Source organism: Leguminivora glycinivorella, chromosome 7 (genome assembly GCF_023078275.1).
Source record: "Leguminivora glycinivorella isolate SPB_JAAS2020 chromosome 7, LegGlyc_1.1, whole genome shotgun sequence".
Classification (NCBI taxonomy): domain Eukaryota; kingdom Metazoa; phylum Arthropoda; class Insecta; order Lepidoptera; family Tortricidae; genus Leguminivora; species Leguminivora glycinivorella.
Window position 1 is genome coordinate 11,332,693 of NC_062977.1, and position 24,326 is coordinate 11,357,018.

General features: G+C 36.2%; 1 protein-coding gene across 1 annotated transcript in view; it reads left to right on the plus strand.

Moving 5' to 3' along the window:
* Window positions 1-24,326, plus strand: part of LOC125227878 (protein sidekick) — an 84,190-nt gene that overhangs the window by 19,257 nt on the left and 40,607 nt on the right. The window lies entirely within an intron of this gene.

The window sequence follows — 24,326 nt, forward strand, 5'->3', positions numbered from 1 at the left end:
TTTTTTACGCGATTCTGTTCAGAATCGCGAGGTCTTTTGATGTGTAGGATTCCATAGTTTTACGTATTTTTCTCAAAAACTACTAAACCTATTAAGTTCAAAATATTGTCCTAGAAAGTCTTTATAAAGTTCTACTTTGGTGATTTTTTTCATATTTTTTAAACATATGGTTCAAAAGTTAGATGGGGGGGGACGCACTTTTTTTCCTTTAAGAGCGATTATTTCCGAAACTATTAATATTATCAAAAAACGATCTTAGTAAAACCTTATTCATTTTTAAATACCTATCCAACAATATATCACACGTTGGGGTTGGAATGAAAAAAAAAATCAGTCCCAACTTTTCAACTTTTTATTTTACCACTTTGTCGGCGTGATTAACATACATATTGGTACCAAATTTCAGCTTTCTAGTGCTAACGGTCACTGAGATTATCCGCGGACGGACGGACGGACGGACAAACAGACATGGCGAAACTAAAAGGGTTCCTAGTTGACTACGGAACCCTAAAAATGTCCCGAGATTTCCATATTTTTTTAGATCTTCCATTCCGTTACCACCATACAAAATGTATGAAAAAATGGTAACGGAATAGAGAAAAACCTTGGGACACTTTTATACTCCTGTTAGGATTGAAAGAGCTCGCGATTCTGAGTGGAAAGCACATAAAAAATTCCAAATAAAAAAAGTGGGGCCCAATTAACGCTCTTTCATTTGATATGTAACACGCTAAAAAACTATTTCAAAAAACTTTGATTTCAAAAGTGGCCCCTATAGTTGTTTTTTATTTTATTTAAATTATATGCCCGTCTTTGGGTCACAAGTTTACATTATGTGTGCCAAACAAGTTAATCGGTTCAGTTGTTTCGGTTCAGTGGTTTCCTTTTTGAGGTACGGAACCTTTTTAAAAATGAGGGGGCAAAGGTTTAAGGTTCTCATAGAAAATTTGAATTTCGCGCCAAGATTTGGTTGATTCGTGGGTTGAAAAAAAGTCTACTTAAGTTGCCAAAAAATTACACGTCATATTGGCCAGGGGGGGAGGGGGTCCTGAAAATATCACCAAAGATCACCATGGGGGAGGGGGGGGTCTAAAATAAGCCAAAAACGTATGACGCGATTAATGGACGCCCCCTTTTTTTGTATAATTGAATATAAAAAGGACATATTAGCTCGGACCCATAAATATTTACAGGCGAGGCCTATGCGCAGCCCAAACCTCGTAAAACTTTTTACTCACAGTTCCGCTGCCGCAAGGTGATTTCTTAGTAAAAGAAATTCGGCAATTCCGATTGACAAGAAATTCTGAGTAGGTATGTAGTGCTTGTAAGTATTGGGTTGGTAAGAAAGTAATGAGCGATCGATTGAATTCCACATAAAATATTTGAGAGAGTTCTAGAATCTTCTATGGTCGAAAGTATATAAAGGGCGAGTCGCACAGTTTCTCGTCAGTCATTCACTAGCTGTCGCCGAGCTAATATAAGGAAGAAAATGGACGAATTAAAAGTGCATGTAAGGCATTGCTTACTATATGAATTTCAGTCTGGCCATTCAGCCGCCGAAGCAGTGCGTAATATATGTCAGCGTGTTGCTCCTGAAGTTGTGTCTGAGGCCATGGCGAAACGATGGTTCCAGCGGTTTCGTAGTGGCAACTTTTCATTATCAGATCAACCTAAGTCTGGTCGACCGGTGAAGATTGATGTAGCCAAATTAAAAACCTTAATTGAAGGAGATCCGAGGCTAACGAGTCGTACTCTTGCTACCGAGTTAGGCTGCTCTCATGTCACCATAGAAACACATTTACACGAGTTGGGAAAAAACTACAAATACAGTGTTTGGATACCGCACGAACTTGATAGAGATCAACTAAACCGCCGTGCCGATATCTGCATACAACTTCTGTCTTTTCGCCGCACATTCAACTGGTTGGACCATCTTATCACTGGAGATGAAAAATGGGTCTTATATATAAATCACACACGCAAACGTCAGTGGCTAGCTCCAAACGAAAAAGGAATAGAGGCACCAAAAACAGAGCCTCACCCGAAAAAAGTTATGCTGTCCGTTTGGTGGGATATTCATGGTATTATTCACTGGGAACTCCTACCAAGTGGAATGACTGTTACCGCATCAGTATACTGTAATCAGCTTGAAAATTTAAACCAAAAAATCTGTCAGAATCGTCCACAGCATGCTAAAGTTTTTTTCTTACACGACAATGCTCGCCATTGCAAAAGTGACTCGGCTAAAGCTATTGGAGCTAGGTTGGAAAGTGATACCTCATCCACCGTACTCTCCAGACTTGGCACCTACGGATTACGCATTGTTCAGATCGCTAAGCAATGCCTTGAATGAAAAAAAGTTCGATGATCAAGCCCATCTACGACAGTACATAGCTGAGTTTTTTGAATCTAAACCTAAGAACTTCTTCGCCGATGCTATTCATTCTTTACCAGAACGATGGAGACAAGTAGTAGATAACGAAGGCCGTTATATTTTTGATAAATGATTAAAATAATAAATTAAATAAAAATTACAATATTGGTTATGATTCGCTCATTACTTTCTTACCAACCCAATAGTATTGAAAAATACACGCCTTTGGAACCAGATTGAAAAATATTCGATGTGTTGTTATACTTGTTATACATAATAAATAAATAAATAAAATAAAAAAGCCTCTTTATTTCCTTAATTATTTTACATGCAACATTCACTTATTTCTTTTATAATTTTAATAGTTAAACATGATTATAACTATTGCTATTTATATCATCAACTTCTAAATAATTTCATTTTACATCATGTCATCATCATAATATAGTTAGTGATATTATATTGTAAGATTATTCATTAATTATTATTATTATTATTTCTTATTATTTTAATTTTATTATTATTGATTGAATATTATATTTATTAATTTAATTTAATGTTTAAAATTAAGGACCTCTTATCGAGTAAAGGCCTCCTCCAAATTTGACCATGTCTCTCGGTCCCTCGCTAAGTCTTCGCCTGCAACTTTTCATCGTTGTCTCGGTCTCCCTCTACCTCTTTCACTGATAGGTCCCGACCAAGTCGTTAGTTTCATTTTGTCTCGTTCATGCGAATTATATGGCCAGCCCACTTCCATTTGAGCTTTTTACAATGAGCTAAACATCTATCACGTTTGTCTTTTTTCTAATTTCAGTATTCCTTATCCTATTTTGTAGTTTTAGGTTGAGTGTACTGCGTTCCATGGCTCTTTGGCATACTTGGATTCTATTTTTTGTGTCATTGTCATAAATCCACGTTTGGCAGCCGTAAGTAAGACATAATATGTATGTGTAATTTTTGTATGATTTCTGAATGATGAAATTTTCAAACATCTCAAAGCACCTTCACTCGTGTGTACCAAACCAACTAACTCTTAGGTTCTTTGTATAGGTAATAGGAGTAGACACCGTACTACATACCTACTACATACTTATCGGGCAATCAACAGTCATTCAATGTCTGAACTTTAAAATTTCCTTTAAAAGTCAGTATAACGGATAGGTTCCTTTGGAAATCACAGTAAACGTATTTTATTGAACAAAGTTACGTGTGAAATTTATTAAATATGCACGCATATGAAACGGATCGGTTGTAAAATCGACATCCACCTGGCATCAGATTACATTGTGGTTTGTTCACGATCGATTCCTACACTCACCACTACAACGCGTTACATATAATTTACTAACATGGCCAAATAGGACAACTGTTCCCGACATCGTAAATTATAAATCAGAAAAACCGTGACGGGAATGTGACCGACTTCTTGTGTAATAAATGAGGGATACTGGCGTAGTTGTAGGTACACCTCTAGGTAAGGTAAAGGTAATTATTTTAGGGCAGACAGCAGGATTTTGAAAGCCATAACATTTTCAAATTAAATAAAGGTAGTGCTAGTGAGGGGTTCCTCTTCCTACCGATCGCTTTATACTACGGATGTGTCTAATTAAGGCTTTCGTGTAAAGGAAACCTTTTCGAGTGAGTGAAACGTCAAGCGCGGAAATCGCGGAATAAGTAATAGTTGAGCATTGAAGATTTTTTTTAATAATGGTAGAGAATGCCTGAAGGCATTAAGTCGGCCATTTTTACTTTTTTGTAACTGTGCAATAAAGTTAAAATATAGTACATTACGTCAGACGCCGGGAAAGAAGGGCTTACAGGGTGAGTAGGTAGCGTATAGTGCTTTTCTCAAACTTGCAATGAAATAGGCTAAAAAACTGACCTTGAAAACCTTCGATTTTAAGAAATTTTCATACGCCGTCATGTATCTTACTTTGGATTTCGGGGGCATTAAGTTACTCATGTCTATTTCTGCTTCCACTCGTAATTCCGGAGGCGTATCTACACTTTAAATCCACATTACTTTTGTCCGAACTCATTTTGAAAAAGCTCTTCATAAAATATTTGACAAATCCGAGCAAACATATATTTTTATTTCATCTCCGCGGTTAAACTTTTTTTTAATCTGTTTGAGGTAACTTTTTAACCTCTCGCATGGCGCGGTAATTTTTTCAAATGGTTTCCTCGTAGATATGCGGATACGCGTTCCGGCATACGAGAAGTTAAACGGTGACACGGTGACATTCAAATTCCCCGCCAAACTTTTTTTTAAATCTGTTTGAGGTGCCGTTTTAACAGGTCATTTACCGCATTATAGTCTGGCAAAAAAGAGTAGAAATTAATAGGGGGCGCCACCGTCTTTGTAAACCGTTTTGCATGTTTTTTAAGATGACGTTATCCTGAAGTATTATTTATTCTGTAGCGCTGTGTCAGAATTTGACGTTTAGAAACAAATGACTCTCTAGCATTACTGGCTTAGGTGGGGAAATTACTATGAAATTCCATTAGATATCATGCTCACTCGACGAACCAGATACGTAATAGGCATAGGCCGCATAGGGTTGTAAATAGAAAAAAAAAACAATTTTTTTTTCAGAATTGTGAAAAAAAACCGAGCACCATGGTTTTTTTTTCTAAATATGTTTTTTTTAGATGAACAAATAATACGACAATAACGGTTTTTCGTGAGTTGTAACGTGTTTCAATAACCATAACGTACATTTTAATTCAATTAATATTCAGTAATATCTGGGCGATTCTATTTTAATATATCACGTCTTTAGATAAAAAAAACTCTTATAAATACAAAAACAAAAAGACAAAAAACAAAAACTTTATTTTTGGCCGGGATTCGAAACCCTGACGCCTACGATCTATCTGCGTGCATTAGACCGACCTCGTACGACTGAGCTAAGCGCAATCGATGCGCGCGCGGCGAAATTAACGACCATATTTTACGTTTACTAACGCGAAAGAAAAACTCATCAAAACTCGAAAATTCGCGTTTTCCGGGATCTAAGGCTACGCTAGATCGATTTTTCACCCCCGAAAACCCCCACATAACAAATTTCAGCGAAATCGTTAGAGCGGTTTCCGAGATCGTCGGTATATATAAATAAATAAATAAATATACAAGAATTGCTCGTTTAAAAGTATAAGATACAAACGTTTATTGGGGAATTCCCGATGCTGCGTGTAGCGTGGAGAGGCGGTGGTGTTGCCAACAGTAAATAGTGATAACTACCAACTACAGATTTCGTAAATGTTACTTTTATAAGACCAGAAATTAAAGTTATTTTATTAAATTCGTTTAATAGTTAACATTAAGTCTAAAAAATCGTATATTTTGAGATTTCGTACTTTAGAAAAAAAACTGGTTTTTTTTGAGAAAAAAAACCGTTTTTTTGCAACCCTAAATAGGCACTTCCCGACCTAATTTGAACTTTGAAGTACGTAATGAAAACATTTCATTGCAAGTTTGAGAAAAATAAATATCCTACCAAGAAGATAATCAAATTAGCTATTCTCCTTCTTTTTAAAACTTTGATAGCAGCGTATAAGACATTCAGATTACCCATAAAAATATATGTTAACTTATACTGGTGGAGGTGGTAAAAAAGTACTTAAGGAGGTGGATTATGGCAATTCTTGTAAAATAACTACAAAATAAGAGCTCTACTGTGGAAACCCTGAAATCCCAGCTTAAAAATATTACAATTTCAGCTTAGCTTATGTTATATTATAAAAGCTGACCTCTTCACGAGTTCCTGTGAATTTAGGTCCATCCTAAAATTCCTAAAAGAGTACCTACAAAATTCTCGCGCATTAACTTTAAAATTGAGTCCATAATAAACGTGGCTTATCATAACAGGACGATGAGAAATATAAGTAGGTATGCCTTCCTTGTCTCCAAATTGATGTTGTGACCGATAATCTTGATTAACGTTGCAAAAACTAGATTGAAATCCCGTCGTCAGCGTGCAAATTGTTATTTTATCTTGAGTATCCGAGCTCGAAGTAAATTAACAATAAACATTTTATAATAGCTCTTCACTTTTCCTCTACTCGTTTTATTTTCGTTCTCTTTGTCAGTAAAAATTCACGTGCCTACATGTTTGAGTATATTGATGAGCCTCGAAGCCAGTGTCCTGCGTCTACTTTGTTTTTGTTCAGTTTCAGAGTTCTTTCACATAGGAACTTCGCGTTCGCGTCGCGTCGTAGCTTTTTAGATGGGTTTTTCGGACTATTCGGAGCTTTATGAAGCATAGATTTCATGCAATATAAACAACGTATGTAAATATACTTATTGAGAATTCTTTAAGACGATACGATACAGATCAATTCTCCATACAAACGCTCTCTACTATTTCCTCCCTGGTTTTTGAAGATAGAGCAATGATTTTTTTCAACACAGATTATTATTATTTTTATCTGTGTCGGACCGTTTTGATTTTTTTGTTATTTTTATATTAAAATATGCTAGAGCCAATCAAAAATTTCTAAAAACGGCCTTTTTCAATATGGCTTAAAAAAAAAGTGTGATACTCAAGATCGGTAACAATTAGCCAAAAAATCTAAACTGTCCGACACAAATCATTTCATTGTAATTCAGATTCTCAAATTTCGTTCCTTTTAAATAAGTTTTGATGGAGGAAACCTCGATTTTAAAGATTTTTTCGCAATATCTTTTAACTAAGTTGTTCTTAATGGACATTTTTTTTTCGATAAATCTAGTTAATAACACTAGTATATTTAACTGAAATTCCCAAATTGAAAGGGGGACTCCTTTCCATTTTAGCATTTTCGCTCCCGTAGCGTCTTAAGCCTATTTTTATTTAGTGGAATCGATTTCGCTAATAGTAGTAATGTTGTAGGTTATTAGTGGGGGTGTGGGGGTTATTGGCGAAAAAACTAGAGCGGTCTCTAACCTGTAAATAATTTAAAAAAAAAGTTTAGTCAGCTTTTTTATTTATTTTTTGCTATAACGCAATGAGAATTTTATTATGTCATATAATTATCTTGACTCAGTGTACAACATATGTAAATTATACTAAAATGGGTTAACTAGAAAAAAAGTTATCAAAGGAAAATGATTTATACAAAAACTATGAAGTTTAGGGTGCTCAAATTTTGCACATTCATTACTGGTGTAGAGCCACACCAATCATAAAAATTAAAAGCCCAAATTAGTCGGGGGCAGAATCACTTAGCTTATCCCTTTGTGTAAGCGCGTTTGAAAATGGTATGTGGATTCACTTTAGTTTCGTTCTTTTTGGAAATTGTTCAAAATATTGATAATTTGCACAAAGGTTTTTAGCGCCTTCGGATGTGCAGGCGCTTACGACCTTTTTTATGTTAGCTGTGATGACTGGACGAAGAAAGTATTGGGTATATTTTATTTTGCTGTAAGGAACCCTTAATCTCATGATGAAGAGGTCGCGATATCCTGTCCTGTGTGATGAGGAGGCACACTGACATCTTATCCCGCCAGGCGGCGCCTACGCCTGTGCAAGTGCCAAGTGCCTAGGCATAGTAGGCATGTCACTGACGTCACTGTCATTCATATTGTGAGAGAGAGAACATAAATATCGTCTCGCTCTCACGTATGAAATTCTTTATCTGTGCAATTGACTAATATAAGGTGGCGATGACTGACTTCATTTGACGAGTAGTCAGTGGTTGTCATACCATACCTAATGTCACGTGAACTAGTTGTGTTCATAAACATTATAATGATTATATTATTAAAAATATTTTACATTAACTTTCATCTGAAAATTACTCAAACGGAGCCACAAAGAGAATGGTCTCTGAAAATCCTGTGACGTTTGTTACCGCTGCACGCTGTCGGAAACAGACCCAAAAATGGTAAAGCATCAAATGAACACTAGTAATTACTAATAATTTGTTCTGTCATCTAACGATTGTTTACAAGTAAGGTCATTGACCCTGTTTCCTGTTTAGGGTTTGTACTAGAGATGGGCCGAATATTCGGTAGATATTCCGGTATTCGGCAAGTTTTTCAATGTTCGTATTCGGCCGAATAATTCGGTTGCTTTGCCGAATATTTACCGAATAAACAAAGTAAACAAAATAATGAAGATCTAACGTATTCCTTTGGATAATAAGCTCCTATTTTAGTAGCTTTCTAAGGAACTACTAAAAAGAGATAATTGCCTACCCTTAGTTTAAGAGTTGAGAAGAGTTTAGAGTTGTTTTAACTAAGTTTTAGTTAAATCCACTAAATCGTAATAACATATGTAGTTCTAGTAACATATGCAACCATTATCAATCATTTAATAGTTTTAATCTTAACATCCGCTTTCTAAATATACCTTAACCGAATATTCGGCCGAATGTTCGGTTCGGTAAGAGCTGAACCGAATGTTCGGCCGATTATTCGTATTCGGCAAAGTCCATATTCGGCCCATCTCTAGTTTGTACCTACCAAAGACATATCGGCACTACTTTTAAAAAAACTTGTATCTTCTGTAAATGAAGAGAAAAATGTATTAATTTTATTATGTATGGAATGTTTACTTACTACGTTTTGTCTTTGAGGAGCAGTGTGAGATACGAGATTTTTTAAAAGTAGTGACGATATGTAACTCCGTATGGACAGCTATACCGTTACCATGGGCTGCCCAAGTGAGAGCCGTATTACTTTACTCAGAAAGTAAGTGAGTTTACGTTTGTTTACAATATATTGTGACTAACTTCACGCCAAAGAAGCTGCTTCTATCCCTTTCTAAGTTTATCAATAAACGGAGAAAGAACTATAGGCGAATGCTACGCCTCTGGTGTTTACGCGATGGAACTAAAATCATAAGTAAATGTAATTTACCTATCGAAATCTGTCAATATAGGGTCTACTGCAAATTTCGAAACATACGCACTGAGGGATTCTTCCTCTTTCACTTTATACTGATAAGAGTAAAAGAGACGCATGTCCACATGTCGATAACTTCGGTATTCGGTAGTAGGCCTCAAACCATAGGCCAAGTCATTCTGACGTGGCATTTCTGTCAAGTTATACAAAAATCACACGGAATTTTCACAATTATATTTGCAGTTTTAAATAAAATTATGACTAACATATTGCATTAATTTATAATATTACGTGAAATTCAAGATTAGCTAAAATTAAATAAAAAGATAAACCAGTGAACAAATCAAATAAGGTAATGAGTTATTTTTGGCCATCATATTGTACTATTTACAATTGAGATTATTATAATGCTCAAAGCAGTTTTTGGTTTCAGAAAGATGACGGAAGCTATGATTGAAATCAATATTTCCGAACAAACCCGTATGGTGTTCAGTCAACATGGAAGATGGTTCAATTGATATTAATACTGTGGCACTCTGGCAGTTACGCTACTCAAAACCTGAGGGCAGCAGAGGGGAGCAGTACCAATTTATAGGTGTTTTTGTTCCGCGAATAATAAAATTTTCATTTGGATCCGTAGGTTTCTATGCAGACGTTTGTCTGCGTTTTTTTCGATTACTCATATTACTATTGTTTTTAAAAAAGAAATGCTTGCAGTGGTTGTACAAATGTTACACAGCGACGTAGGTAGTAGGTACGAGTAGGTATGTATTCTATATACACTGCAGAGGAAACTACATATTGTACAACAGAACTCACATAGCTCCGTATCTCGGCACTATTGTCGGTGGGTAAAAAGTACTTTCTCGCATTATCGCTTACAATTACCGATTGCCGACCGATTACCCCTATCCCTATCCCTAACCCTACCCCTATCCCTATTAGGGTTTGCTCCCGGGAAATACCGGTACCGAAAGTACCGGGAATTCCCGGGATTTTCAGCCAAGCAAAGAACCGGGAAATGAACTTGAAGGCTGTAGGCATAAACCATATAATTTATGAATTTATTATGCACACTATTGGCGCTTTGTAAATAATTTGTAATTGTTCAAAAATATTTCTTTTCATTCATAAAACATTGTATTGCGTAGTTACTAAATAGTCATAAGTTTAGCATTTCAATATGTGCAATATTACTTTTATGATTAACAAAGTAATTGTTATTCCTGTAATTGTTTCTTCTGCTGTATGTTGTATTAAATATTGTATGTTTGCGCTGATGGCCAAGTTGCCAATGCTCCCAATAAATTAAAAAAAAAATAGCTTTGTCAATTTTGATACAAGGACTTAGCTGAAATGTCAATCGTTGACGCTAAACCATGGACTTTAAATCTATGCGCTAAACGCCGATCGAAATTCAGTCTAGCTCTGTCATGTCAATACGGAAAAGTGATAGAGATAGCTAAGCTACGATAACGATGTTATCATAATCGTTTGTGCATTTGGCTACGTGCCCTGCCAAAAAATTAGATACAATTTTTACTTGTTTCAAAATGCTTTTTCTACTCACTTTTGTATCAAATTATAATCTTCATATACACCCCATAATGGCCTAATCGCCTTTAAAAGTTCTATACCTTACCTTAGACTTTGTCGTTACCTATGTCGATGTCGTTGTAATAATTGATGTTTGATATGTACGTAAACGCTGAATTTTAGGTTTTTAGTTTTCGTTTCACGTCAATTTATTAAATACTTAGCCTGTTACTCAAGAATATTACAAAATAAACAAAGTCACAGAATGAGATACTTTATTTCAGTAATAGGATATATTTTTTGAAGTTTTTTCCTTTAGTTCACTTCTAATATATACCCACGAGATATGGTGTTATAGTGACTATAGGTACAAGTATTGTGCATTGAGGAACTAACATGCCCATGAATTGGTACTGCCTGCTGCTGTAGGTAATCAGTTGATTCTTAACTGCCTCATTCATTATCAATTTGAACAATCTTCTACGTTGGGTTTGCTGAATACCATACGGCTGGCATGGAAATATCGTTTTCAATAATATCTTCTTTTTCTGAAAGCAACCAATATAATCATCTCAACTGTAGCTAAACAGTACAAAATGATGAATAATAAACCTAACTCATTACCTTTGTAAAAGTATCAAGCACTGGTTTCATCACTGGTTTATCTTTTTATCGAACTACTGACTAACTGCTACATTTAAGCTGTTCCTTCATTTCACGTAATATTGTACATTAATACATATTAGTCATAATTGCATTTAAAATTGCAAATATAATCGTGAAAATGTTGTGGGATTGTTATATAATTTGACAGTAATGACACATCAGAGTGAATTGGTGGTTTACTTTTACGTTAGTGACTGTCATGATTACTCACGTAAAGTATTGAGTTTTCACTAGAGACTGTCAAATAGTTCTGGTTCTATTGACTTCGTACAATCAGAAAGAGAGCGCCTTAGCTGTAAAGTTAGGAACGTATTAAAAACTCGGAGTAAACACGTTAATAACTTATGGTACCGATGAAAATTTTAGTACGTGAGCGTTTCCGCTTGGAGCGCTGTTCAGTTTTTCCATACATTTTCCGTAACTCTCACTGAAAACGTAACGTATTTTTTAACTCAAAAAAGTCATGGTAAGGCTACTAGTCTAAGAAAAAAACGTACCTCAGAACCATATAGAAAAAGGTACGGTAGCCTAGATGGCATTACACCTTTGGGGGACGCTCGGCTAGATGGCGCTAATATTAATATTTGACATTTTAACACATATCAAGCTAAGAATATGGGCCAAATTGTCAAAACTGAGGTTTAAAAGTTTTAAGCTTGTGTCGAGAGATGCCAGTCTATGCACTGTGATTACATATTTTACTTTGACAGTAATTCTCTACAATACTTGATCCTCTTTGGTACCTACCTAGTACTTTTTTACAAAAATGTTTGAAAGGCTACTTGAAAATAGTTAAGTAAAGTGAATTGTATAGTTTCTAGGGGCAACACTTTGTCTAAGGATACATACACTATCTCCCATTTCCCGAAAGGTCCGTCGTCAGATTCCACGCTGTATGTATAGATTTGAAACATTATTAAAGAGTGACACCGCAATTATATAAAATAAGTTGAATTATTTTGACAAATATAAATCAATTTTTATTAAGCAGAAACGTAACGATTCTAAGTAAGAAAAAATGGAAAAATTTACGCTTCCGGCGGGACTTGAACCCGCAAAATTTTCTTACCAATTGACAAATATAACGATTAAATAAAAGACCCTAAGGTTCATAAATATCGTTCACTGTCTACCCACAACCCAACCCGCGTACGGCATTTAAGTGCCTATCGAGGTGAAGCGAGCCTTCGTCATGGTTCAGAACAGTTTTAAAATAAGTGCGGGTGCGCCTTCTTCTGGGTTCAGTTTTTGAGAAAAGTAATTCTTGCCAAGAGTAGTCGCAAAGTGTTCAATATTTTAATAAATATTAACACTATTAACAGGCCCCGCAAGCCGCAAGCGTGAAGAGGTAATATAACAGATAGTTGCTTTCGAACTAAAATTATTGTTGTAAGTATTTAATTTTATTTTTACTTAATTAAACGTAACATTAAAAATTAGACAATGATCAAATTAGTTAAGACGCTGACAACACTCAACGACCTTGACGCTAGCGTACACTGTCTATTCGCATGGGAGTAAGTGAGAGCGCGATATCACTAAAACAGGGCGGCTAGGTGCGAAAAGTACGGAAAAATCTAAATATATAAAAGAAGAAGAATGGTCCTAGAGATTTCAAATTTGGCACGTAGGTTCCTTATATAGTGTAGAGGAGCACTAAGAAAGGATTTTTCAAAATTCACCTCCTAAGGGGGTCAAATGGGGGTTCAAAGTTTGTATGGGGAAACAAGATTAGTTTGACTATTTTATTCGAAACTTCACAGGAAGATTCCTTAAGACATATGTCTGAATACGTGTTTCAGGTTTTTTGAAAATTTAACCCCTAAAATGGTGAAAAGGGGGTGATAAAGTCAAAAAATCAATATGAGTATCGTTTTTATGGTTTATCGGGTCGCTGATCACAATAAATACAACGTTTTTAAAATCTAACGAGGCGGAAGTGAAATACCTTCTCCCCTGTTGTGGTGCAATGGGGTTTAAATATCAAAAAATATATAAAAGAAGATATTGACTGACTGACTGACATATCAACACACAGCCGAAACCGCTGGTCCTAGAGATTTCAAATTTGGCACGTAGGTTCCTTATATGGTGTAGAAGAGCACTAAGAAAGGATTTTCCAAAATTCACCTCCTAATGGGGTCAAATGGGGGTTCAAAGTTTGTATGGGGAAACAAGATTAGTTTGACTATTTTATTCGAAACTTCACAGGAAGATTCCTTAAGACATATGTCTGAATACGTGTTTCAGGTTTTTTGAAAATTTAACCCCTAAAATGGTGAAAAGGGGGTGATAAAGTCAAAAAATCAATATGAGTATCGTTTTTATGGTTTATCGGGTCGCTGATCACAATAAATACAACGTTTTTAAAATCTAACGAGGCGGAAGTGAAATACCTTCTCCCCTGTTTGTGGTGCAATGGGGTTTAAATATCAAAAAATATATAAAAGAAGATATTGACTGACTGACTGACATATCAACACACAGCCGAAACCGCTGGTCCTAGAGATTTCAAATTTGGCACGTAGGTTCCTTATATGGTGTAGAAGAGCACTAAGAAAGGATTTTCCAAAATTTTTGTATGGGGAAACAAGATTAGTTTGACTATTTTATTCGAAACTTCACAGGAAGATTCCTTAAGACATATGTCTGAATACGTGTTTCAGGTTTTTTGAAAATTTAACCCCTAAAATGGTGAAAAGGGGGTGATAAAGTCAAAAAATCAATATGAGTATCGTTTTTATGGTTTATCGGGTCGCTGATCACAATAAATACAACGTTTTTAAAATCTAACGAGGCGGAAGTGAAATACCTTCTCCCCTGTTGTGGTGCAATGGGGTTTAAAATATCAAAAACATATATAAAAGAACATATTGACTGACTGACTGACATATCAACACACAGCCGAAACCGCTGGTCCTAGAGATTTCAAATTTGGCACGTAGGTTCCTTATATGGTGTAGAAGAGCACTAAGAAAGGATTTTCCAAAATTCACCTCCTAATGGGGTCAAATGGGGGTTCAAAGTTTGTATGGGGAAACAAGATTAGTTTGACTATTTTATTCGAAACTTCACAGGAAGATTCCTTAAGACATATGACTGAATACGTGTTTCAGGTTTTTTGAAAATTTAACCCCTAAAAGGGTGAAAAGGGGGTGATAAAGTCAAAAAATCAATATGGGTATCGTTTTTTACGGTTTATCGGGTCGCTGATCAAGATAAATACAACGTTTTTAAAATCTAACGAGGCGGAAGTGAAATACCTTCTCCCCTGTTGTGGTGCAATGGGGTTTAAATATATAAAAGAAGATATTGACTGACTGATTGATATATCAACACACAGCCGAAACCATGGGTTCCTTATATGGCGTAGAGGAGAACTAAGAAAGGATTTTTCAAAATTCTCCTAAAAAGGGTGAAATGGGGGTTCAAAGTTTGTATGGGGAAACAAGATTAGTTTGACTATTTTATTCGAAACTTCACAGGAGGATTCCTAAAGACATATTATGACTAAATACATGTTTCAGGTTTTTTGAAAATTTGACCCCTAAAGGGGTGCAAAGGGGGTAAAGTCAAAAACACAATATGGGTATCGTTTTTATGGTTTATCGGGTCGCTGATCACGATAAATACAACGATTTTAAAATCTAATGAGGTGGAAAAGAAATTTTCTCCCCTGTTGTTGTGCAATGGCAGGGACAGGGACAGGGACAGGAACGGGATAGGGTTAGGGATAGGGATAGGGATAGGGATAGGGATAGGGATTGGGGTTACGGTTGGGATTGGGATTGGGATTGGGATTGGGATAGGGATAGGGATAGGGTTAGGGGTAGGGGTAGGGGTAGTGGTAGGGTTAGGGGTGGGGGTGGTAGGGGTGGGGATAGGGATAGGGATCTGGATCGGGATCGGGATCGGGATCGGGATAGGGATAGGGATAGGGATAGGGGTAGGGGTAGGGGTAGTGGTAGGGGTAGGGGTGGGGGTGGGGGTAGGGGTGGGGATAGGGATAGGGATAGGGATCTGCATCGGGATCGGGATAGGGATAGGGATAGGGATAGGGATAGGGATAGGGGTAGGGGTAGGGGTAGTGGTAGGGGTAGGGGTGGGGGTGGGGGTGGGGGTAGGGGTGGGGATAGGGATAGGGATCTGGATCTGGATCGGGATCGGGATAGGGATAGGGATAGGGATAGGGATAAGGATAGGGATAGGGATAGAAATATGGATAAAAATAGGGGACGGGGACGGGGATAGGGATAGGGGAGGGACGGGGACAGAGACGGGACGGGAACGGGGACGGGGACAAAGATAGAGATAGGGACGGGGACAAAGATAGAGATAGGGACGGGGATAAGAATAGGGATTGGGGTCGGAATAATCGGTCGGCAATCGATATCTAGGCAGTGTAAAATGCAGGTGGCTCAGTGGGAAGGTATTAGTAAGTAGGCATCGGCGAGTATCCTGCATCCGTAATAACTATTACATTCAATGTGCTGTAAGAAGATCGTTGTTTGCTTGCCTTTTATATGTTTACGTTTGCAATAAGTATAAGCAAAATGGAAAAAATTGTAAGCGATAATGCAAGGAAGTACTTTTTACCCTACCGACCATTAGCGTCGAGATACTGGCTATGTGGGTTGTATGAAGTTTCCCCAGTATAAATATTTATAAAGGTAAAATACATACATATTCGTACCTACTACCTACGCTGTGGTCGCTGTGTAACAATTCTACAATCATTGCAAGAATTTCTTAAAAAACAATAGGTGTAAGGTACAGTCAGCCAAAACTGGACCGTACAGCAAATAGATCAGTTACAATGGCCCTCCAGTCGAGAATTGCCCCGCTTTACCTTAATCGAAATAATCGCGGACAGATGTACCTACAAAGAAACCTACGGATCCAAATGAAAATCTTATTTTTTGTAAACGTTTCAATAAGAATACTTTTATTACGCGGGCGAAGCCGCGGGTAAAAGCTAGTATTAAAATAAAATAGAAAAATTCATTATTTGTGCAATATGTTTCGTTAGTGTTTTAGATATGTATATTTTTGTTATTGTAATTTTAAGAGGGCTTTCGTGTTAAAAATAGTGAAATCGCAACCGAGCGCTCGATCATACCGTGTGTGGTATCAAATTAAAGGGCTTTGCGAGTAGTTTATAAATATATATCACATTATAGGACTTTTTCTACTTGGTCTAACAAAATATGAGAAAATGTCCAAAAGTGGTAATAATTGTACCGGTGAAGGCTCGTTTTCAAAAAATTGGCAAAAATCAATAATAGCAATGTATAATCACTAAGGCATAACAGCAATTTAAGTAAACGTTGCAGATTAATTTAGTACAAAACTTACTTCGATGTGATGTAGATTTTCAAAGAAATTGTCACTTAATTTTAGGTAATTTCTGAAAAAATTGAATTCGCCTTAGGCTAGTTTACTCTTTTTCAAAAACTTAAAATAAAAATCTAGTCTGAAATGATTGTGGTACAGGATATACGAATTATAAATTTACCCGTTTTAATATTCAAAATTGTCCAAATTTTACAAATAAGATCGACTGATTCAGCTCTATACGTGCGTTTTTCTAAACGTGCATTAGAGAAAAATTCATAATTTATTTAGTGAGTTAGTTTTCAAAAATCCAGTCTTATAAAAATCAAGATAATAAGATGCTCTATTAATTAAAGACAACTAAGTGAATAATTGAACATGTTAAATGACGAACTCGAGACCAATCTTTGCAATTTTTTTCTATCGAGCCGATTTCGTTAAATCGTTGAAATATAATGAATAATAACATATAATTTACTTGCCTTACTAAAACTAATAGTTTGTTTTAAAAAACTGCGCAAGTAACATCAATTTTGCGCAGTTGGGTGTTGTCAGCCCCTAAATATTACTAGATATTTACCCCGCACCAGGCCCGTCCCACTCGCGCGTGTAGGCATCGAACTGTAAGTACCCCTCGCGAGGGGCAAATCAGTACCTAGGGCCTCACGGGCGAGCGGTGACGCACGCGCGAGAGTTGTTCGTCGCATACCTACGTACTGATTCGACCGCTGTCACAGAATTGATATTTTATTGTAAGTGGGCTCCCAATTTAACATCTAGATGTGTTGTATTTATCTTTGTTATATTTGTCCAAACTGATGTTAAATAAAAAATATTCTATTCTATTCTACTTATTCGAAACCTCATTTGTCAAAAGGGCGGAATTCTTCAAGGCCTTTATATCGGGCCTATTTCAATTAAGGTACCTATCTAAGTAAGTACGCCTAACTAGTTACACGCGAATTTATTACAATTAAACCTACATACCACTAAGACAAATCTTACCATTTTTCCAGCTAAAGTAGAGCAATATAAAAAGGTAATCATTTGAACTTCATAGTATCGTAGCATGAGTCGTTATTTCTTTAAACGGGTTTTTGGAGAGGGCTTTCTGTACTTGTACTAATATGTATTCTGTGCCCGCACTCAATAATCACGCGGTATGTTTACTAAAGTACATACAGTTCCTTGAGTAATCCGCTATTGTTAGGTATATTTGTGTTATGAAAGTCGTTGCAACTTTCATGTACGTTTAAAAGAAAATTACTTTGCATCAGGTTTACTTTGTTACTGTGAAAATTACGTTTTTAATGTTTGCTATTCGTGAAATACAAATAAGAGATTTTACTTAGCAGTGTAATAATATGTAATTCCGATACATTTATATACTCTTATTTCTATTACTGTACAATTTATATTGTATGCTAGGTAAGTTATGTTGTAGTAAGGTTTTACAAGAGGATTTTAAATTCGGGGCCAACGAAACATACAAACTACTTAACTTTGCATTTTATGCGATCGTCCATACTATAGATAGGTGCAGTTTACGGTCACAAGAAAGTCGTTCGTATGTAGGCCAGAAGAGCAGCGAAAGGTCATATCTTATTTATGTGTGAAATAACAAAGATAGACTGTTACGTAGCTTTACCTTCAATGGACCAATTCATATGCAAGTTTGTTCTTTAGGTGACTGCGGTTCAGCGTGCACGAGGAGCCGTGCCTAGAATGTCAGTTAGCCCCGTAAGCGGCTTTCAGTGTATTAGTGCACTTAGTGGTAGGGGTACGCAAGGCATTTATTCGACGTGTAAGTGTTTGTGTCGACCGGTTGCGGTGTGCGGTCATACCATACGCTGCCGGTCGATGGCAAAAGTAGAATAAGCTTTAGCTATATGTAGATACTGTGTAGGGCACTGTAAATTGTAATTCCGTTAGCAAATCTTTAAATCAGTACTGATTTGCATCAATAATTCAATATGAGTACTGTCACGAATGAAAAATGAAGGCCGTATTATGTTGACTGCTCAATCCGACATTTGATCAAGTTCACAGGAGAACCCTGTCTTGTGATTGTATGGTATGCATAAAATTGATTGAAGCACCTCATTTGAGCATAAGTGAATAAACGTTGACCACATACATACCTATTATAATATTTTTTATGAATATACAACGATCTCTACGACAACAACCGTTTTCAAAGTCTTTAACGTAAATATGGAACGTTCTAATTCCATTTTATCGGCAGCCAAACAAACATGAAACACAGAATCTCTGTATTATTCTCTATTCTTAAGGCCCGGGGGTAGGGCCTCGATACTCAAATCTATAAAAATAAGTAACACACTACTTCATCACATTGCTTTGAACAGCCGGGTCTCTTGCATGGCTTCTTTATAAAACGAACATGAAACCAGTGAGGTGAGGGTAAAAGGCTTCCATATGCATTAGTTATAAGCAAGTTGCTCGCAACAATACCTTTTTGCATTTTATTATGGATTTCAATTACGTTCGTTTACCTAGTATGTGATTTGTTTTTACACAGTTTTACAGGTTAAAGGTTTGTTCTACAAGTAAACATTACTATTAATAAATTAAATGAAAATGAACTACTGTACTGGACGCACTAAGTTCGGCTCAAATGGGACCGAATTGATCACAATCTCACTTTTTGTCACAGAAAATTAATCTATAGATAAATGATAACTCGATTAAGAAAGACAAGAAATATAAGATCATTAGTAACGCAATCTTTAGCTATACCTGTAAGTTATTATTCTTACAGCTTGTACAACTATTTTATCTCAGTTTTATAGATAAGTACTTGTTATAAGTTTTTATAATTAAGTGTACCTATGACAATGACATATTTATTAGCTCCATTAAATAGACGATCGATATTAAGAGCTCGTGACATGTGACTTGTCTTATGTTCGCTTAAAATAAAATGTGGTAACCTTTTGTGGTTTTGATAGATATTTCAAAATTGCACAGCCTACAATCTTCTCTGCTTTGCCCAAAGGTTGACTGGTAGAGAACGCCTCATGGCATTAAGTTCGTTTTGTACATTAAGTTGTTATTTTGTGCAATAAAGTTTAAATAAATAAATAACCTTAACCTCACTTAGTAAATTCCTGCCGGACTTTTGCGGAATACACAGCGTTGCATAGAAAGATAAATATGACAACTTTATGTCACCAGATTTCCAATGTTAGCGAACGTAAGTATGACGGATATGTTATCCACGTGATATATAGCAAAAACCATTTTTAACACGAGCGATTGAAACAGACGGATTCGTTAGCAATGTCAGGTAAACAAATGCTATCGTTATACCCGTTACGAAACTCAAAAAACAATATCGAATCACCCTCCAATAATCCTGTCTCATTTGGGCAGCTGGCGGACCGAAACCGCGCAACACTATAAACGGAAGCTGACGTCGGGTGCGACACAATAAAGAAGCAACCACTCACCCTGGCGGCCGGCCGTGTATTCTCGTACAACTCGGCGCAGGGATGGGAAAAGACGAACCAGTCCAACTGTGGTCTCGCAATCTAGTGCACTTACCACACGTATTTTATAGTGTATTCATTTCGTACGTTTATAACTGTGGTTGATTACGTGCATAGCGCTCGACAGTTAAATGTTAATAGAAAATTAGTTTCGAGATAAAATTCATAGAATGACTTATTTTCAAAGATAATATTAAGTTAAAACTGTAACATTGATATTGACAGAAATCAAAGTAACACGGAACACTTACCCATTCACGCAAAAATAACCTCACGAGTTGCTCAAAAGGTGTTATCCATACGAATATTATAAATGGGAAAGTGTGTGTCTGTTTGTTTGTCCGTCTTTCACGGAAAGACGACGTATTGACGTGATTTTTTAAGTAGGGATAATTAAAGAGATGGAGAGTAACATAGGCTACTTTTTGTCTCTTTCTAACCCCCCACTTCCCTAGAATGGGGAGTGGAAGTTTGTATGGAGCATTCTGCAATTTTTGAATTTAACGCAAGCGAAGCCGCGGGCAAAAGCATTGAATCAGACCAAGCAAATTTTGACAAGGATTTTGATAGCGCGGCCTGTGCAAGTGTTACGAGGATACGGTAGCGAAAATGCTAAAATGAAAAGGAGCCCCCCTTTCGACTTGGGAATTTTAGTTAAATATACAAGTGTTATTAACTAAATTTATCGAAAAAAAATTGTCCATTAAGAACAAGTCAGTCAAAAGATATTTCAAAAAAATCTTTAAAATCGAGGTTCCGCTCTCGACTCTTTCCTCCTTCAAAACTTATTCAATCAGAACGAAATTTGAGAATCTGAATAACAATGAAATAATCTATGTCGGACCTCGGACCGTTTACCTTTTTTGGTTAATTAAAATAATAAAAAAAGCCGTTTTTGGAATTTTTTGATTGGCTCTAGAATCTTTAAAAAGCAGAATATCAAAAAAAATCAAAACGGTCCGACACAGATAAAAATAATAACAATCTGTGTTGAAAAAAATCATTGCTCTATCTTCAAAAACCAGGGAGGAAATAGTCGAGAACGTTTGTATGGAGAATTGACCCCTACCGTATCGTCTTAAGTAAAGCGTCAAACACTTGTTTGCCTGTGCTATCAAAGTCGCTGCCAATATGGCTTGGTCTGAAATTTAAATTTGTTAATATTTATAACAGCCAGTGTGGAAGCAACTCCTGCGGTCTGTAAGTGGTTGTAATGACATCTAACCGGCTGATTTAACTGTGCACCACGCTGGAAATATTTTGTACGGGATGGGAGCCTAGCTTTCTTTCCTAGCTTCGGCTTTTTACCATGCTATTCATAAATACGAAGGGTCATAGTCACTTATAGTATATCCGTATATTGAAGAGTTTTCATTTGTTAGGCTACACTAATGAAACGAAATTGCTTAATTTGCCCCAGTTCACACAGGTATAACATTTCTATGACCTATTTATACATAGGCCACTTTTTGTCTATTTGTAACGCGAGCGAAGCCGCAGGCAAAAACTAGCATTATATAAATTCTTTATAGGTATATTTATACTATCAAATATTATTACTTAACTAGCTTTTGCCCGCGGCTTCGCTCGCGTTAGAAAGAAGCAAAAAGTAGCCTATGTCACTCTCCATCCCTTCAATTATCTCCACTTAAAAAATCACGTCAAGTCGTTGCTCCGCTTTGCCGTGAAAGACGGACAAACAAACACACACACACACTTTCCCATTTATAATATTATATATACAGGGTGTCCCAAGACTATGGGACATGAACGGAAAGTACCTTAAATATCGTAGATAGGGTATTTTGCTACAAGAAGACTTTATTTTATTTTTAAAACTAAGTAAAACTCCATTCATAGATTTTTAAATAATTACATGGTTAAACCGGGAATCAAACCCGCTACACGAGAAAAAAAAAACATCCTGTAATTTTGTCATACCGATCGATAGGCTTCATCATAAAGATTATCTTTCTCTAAATAACATAGTGTCGGAGATAAAAGGAAGACCATGAATTTTAACATTTTACATGGCAGACTCCTTAGCCTTAAAACTTGTCCATACATTAAAAAAAAAAAAAATTTTTTTTTTGAATGCAGTTTTACCAAGTTTTAAAAATAAAATAAAGTCTTCTTTCAGCAATATATCCTATCTGTGATATTTTAGGTACTTTCCCTTCATGTCCCATGGTCTTGGGACACCCTGTATAGTATGGATTAGTAATTAGTAATAATAATGAGTATAATACTTTTATAATCATATTATAAAAAAGCCTAGCCTAAGAATTGTTAATTAGTATAATAGTAGTATGGATAATTGGATATGCACTTTTCAAATAACTTTAGTTTCATGGCCTTATGCAAACGATTGTTTTCTTTGGTATGCCTTTAGGCGAACCTTTTCTCTACAACAAACAGTACAAAAAAATTCCAAATAGGTACAACACAACCCAACACGTCGCTATCCTTACCTAATATCATTTAAAACTCGGCCACACATGCGATTTTTGAGAGCGTAGACGGAGCGTTAGCGGAGCGCAATGATAGCGGTGCGCCGGACGCGAACGCTGGCGTTGCGCCCCGCGGAGATCCGGCGGGAACTAACGAGCGCGGATTGCGAGCGGAATGCGCGCGGATTGCGAGCGGAACGCCAGCGTTCGTCCGGCGCACCGCTAATCATTGCGCTCCGCTAACGCTACGCTGTCAAAACGCTTTATGTGTGGCGGAGGCTTAGACAAAATTCAGTGTCCAACAAGGCAACAAGGAAGGCAATTCTTTACGTTTTTATAAAATATTTAATAAACGCACAACCCAAGTTATATCACAACACGTCGCTATCCTATTATTTAGACAAAATTCAGTGTCCAACAAGGAAGGCAATTCTGGCAATTGATTACCTTTTACGTTTCTTATAAAATATTAATAAACGATGGGAACGCTTCAAGTTCTCTAACATCAATCTCGCAGTAAAGAAGCGTTTCCGTTACGTGACTCACACCTGTGGCACGTTGAATCGCCGACCACTAACATACTAAACAGATAGTTGCCTACAACGAATTTATTCTCTATTTATAAAGCCTTATAGCTATCGTATGTATTCGTATTTTTAAACGTTTTCAAAAGGGAATAAGAACATTCGGAGATATGTTTGCGAAAAAACATATTCAATTGTACATATACTACTTGTTATATTTAATACACTAGAAATCCATTGTTTTGAAATTACTTACATTAAGTACATTACATTAAAAAAGTTTCTAGGAAAACGAATAATATGTCAGCAATCTCTACATCGGTTCAGTTATTTTGATGACGGATACCTATTTAACTGTAGGATAATGATTAATGTTACTATTACTAAGCCCCATTTACCTACTATAAAATTTTACCATAAACTATGCATCTGCTTAAGTAGGTACGTGTTATAAATTGATACACTATCTTCACTTCATTCTCTTTGCATCCTGTGCAGCTTTTAGGATAATGCAGTAATAAAATAATGTCAACATATTATTTGTGTTTTAGTTATACGCTGAAAATTACATATAATATACACACAGCAGCAACAACGCACAGTGAAGTTTATAAACGGCATTCAATCAAGTGGGTATGTACTTTTGCAGCAACATTAGAAGAAACTGTTCCAACTCTTAGTGAAATTCATAGTTAATATATCGTACATTATGTAGAAATACCTACTAAACAACATACCATAATAAACTAAAATGTATTTAAATGTGTTTAGTTAACTTTTTTAAGATCTTTATTTAACCTCATTTTGACTATGTAATTCGGTTATGCTTATGCGGTGTTCTCGCTGGAAGATAAATAAACAATCATAAAGCACGGACTATCTGCGTTTTTAACCCGTCGTGCTTGAAGAATGTTTAATGTATTAAATTTTTAATTAAAAAAATAACCATTTTAAGTTACATGGATGGCATCTATACTAGTACTTATATATTAGACTAGCGACCCGCCCCAGCTTCGCACGGGTACTATACCTACATGTAAACCTTCCTCTACAATCACTCTATCTGTTAAAAAAAAACCGCATCAAAATCCGTTGCGTAGT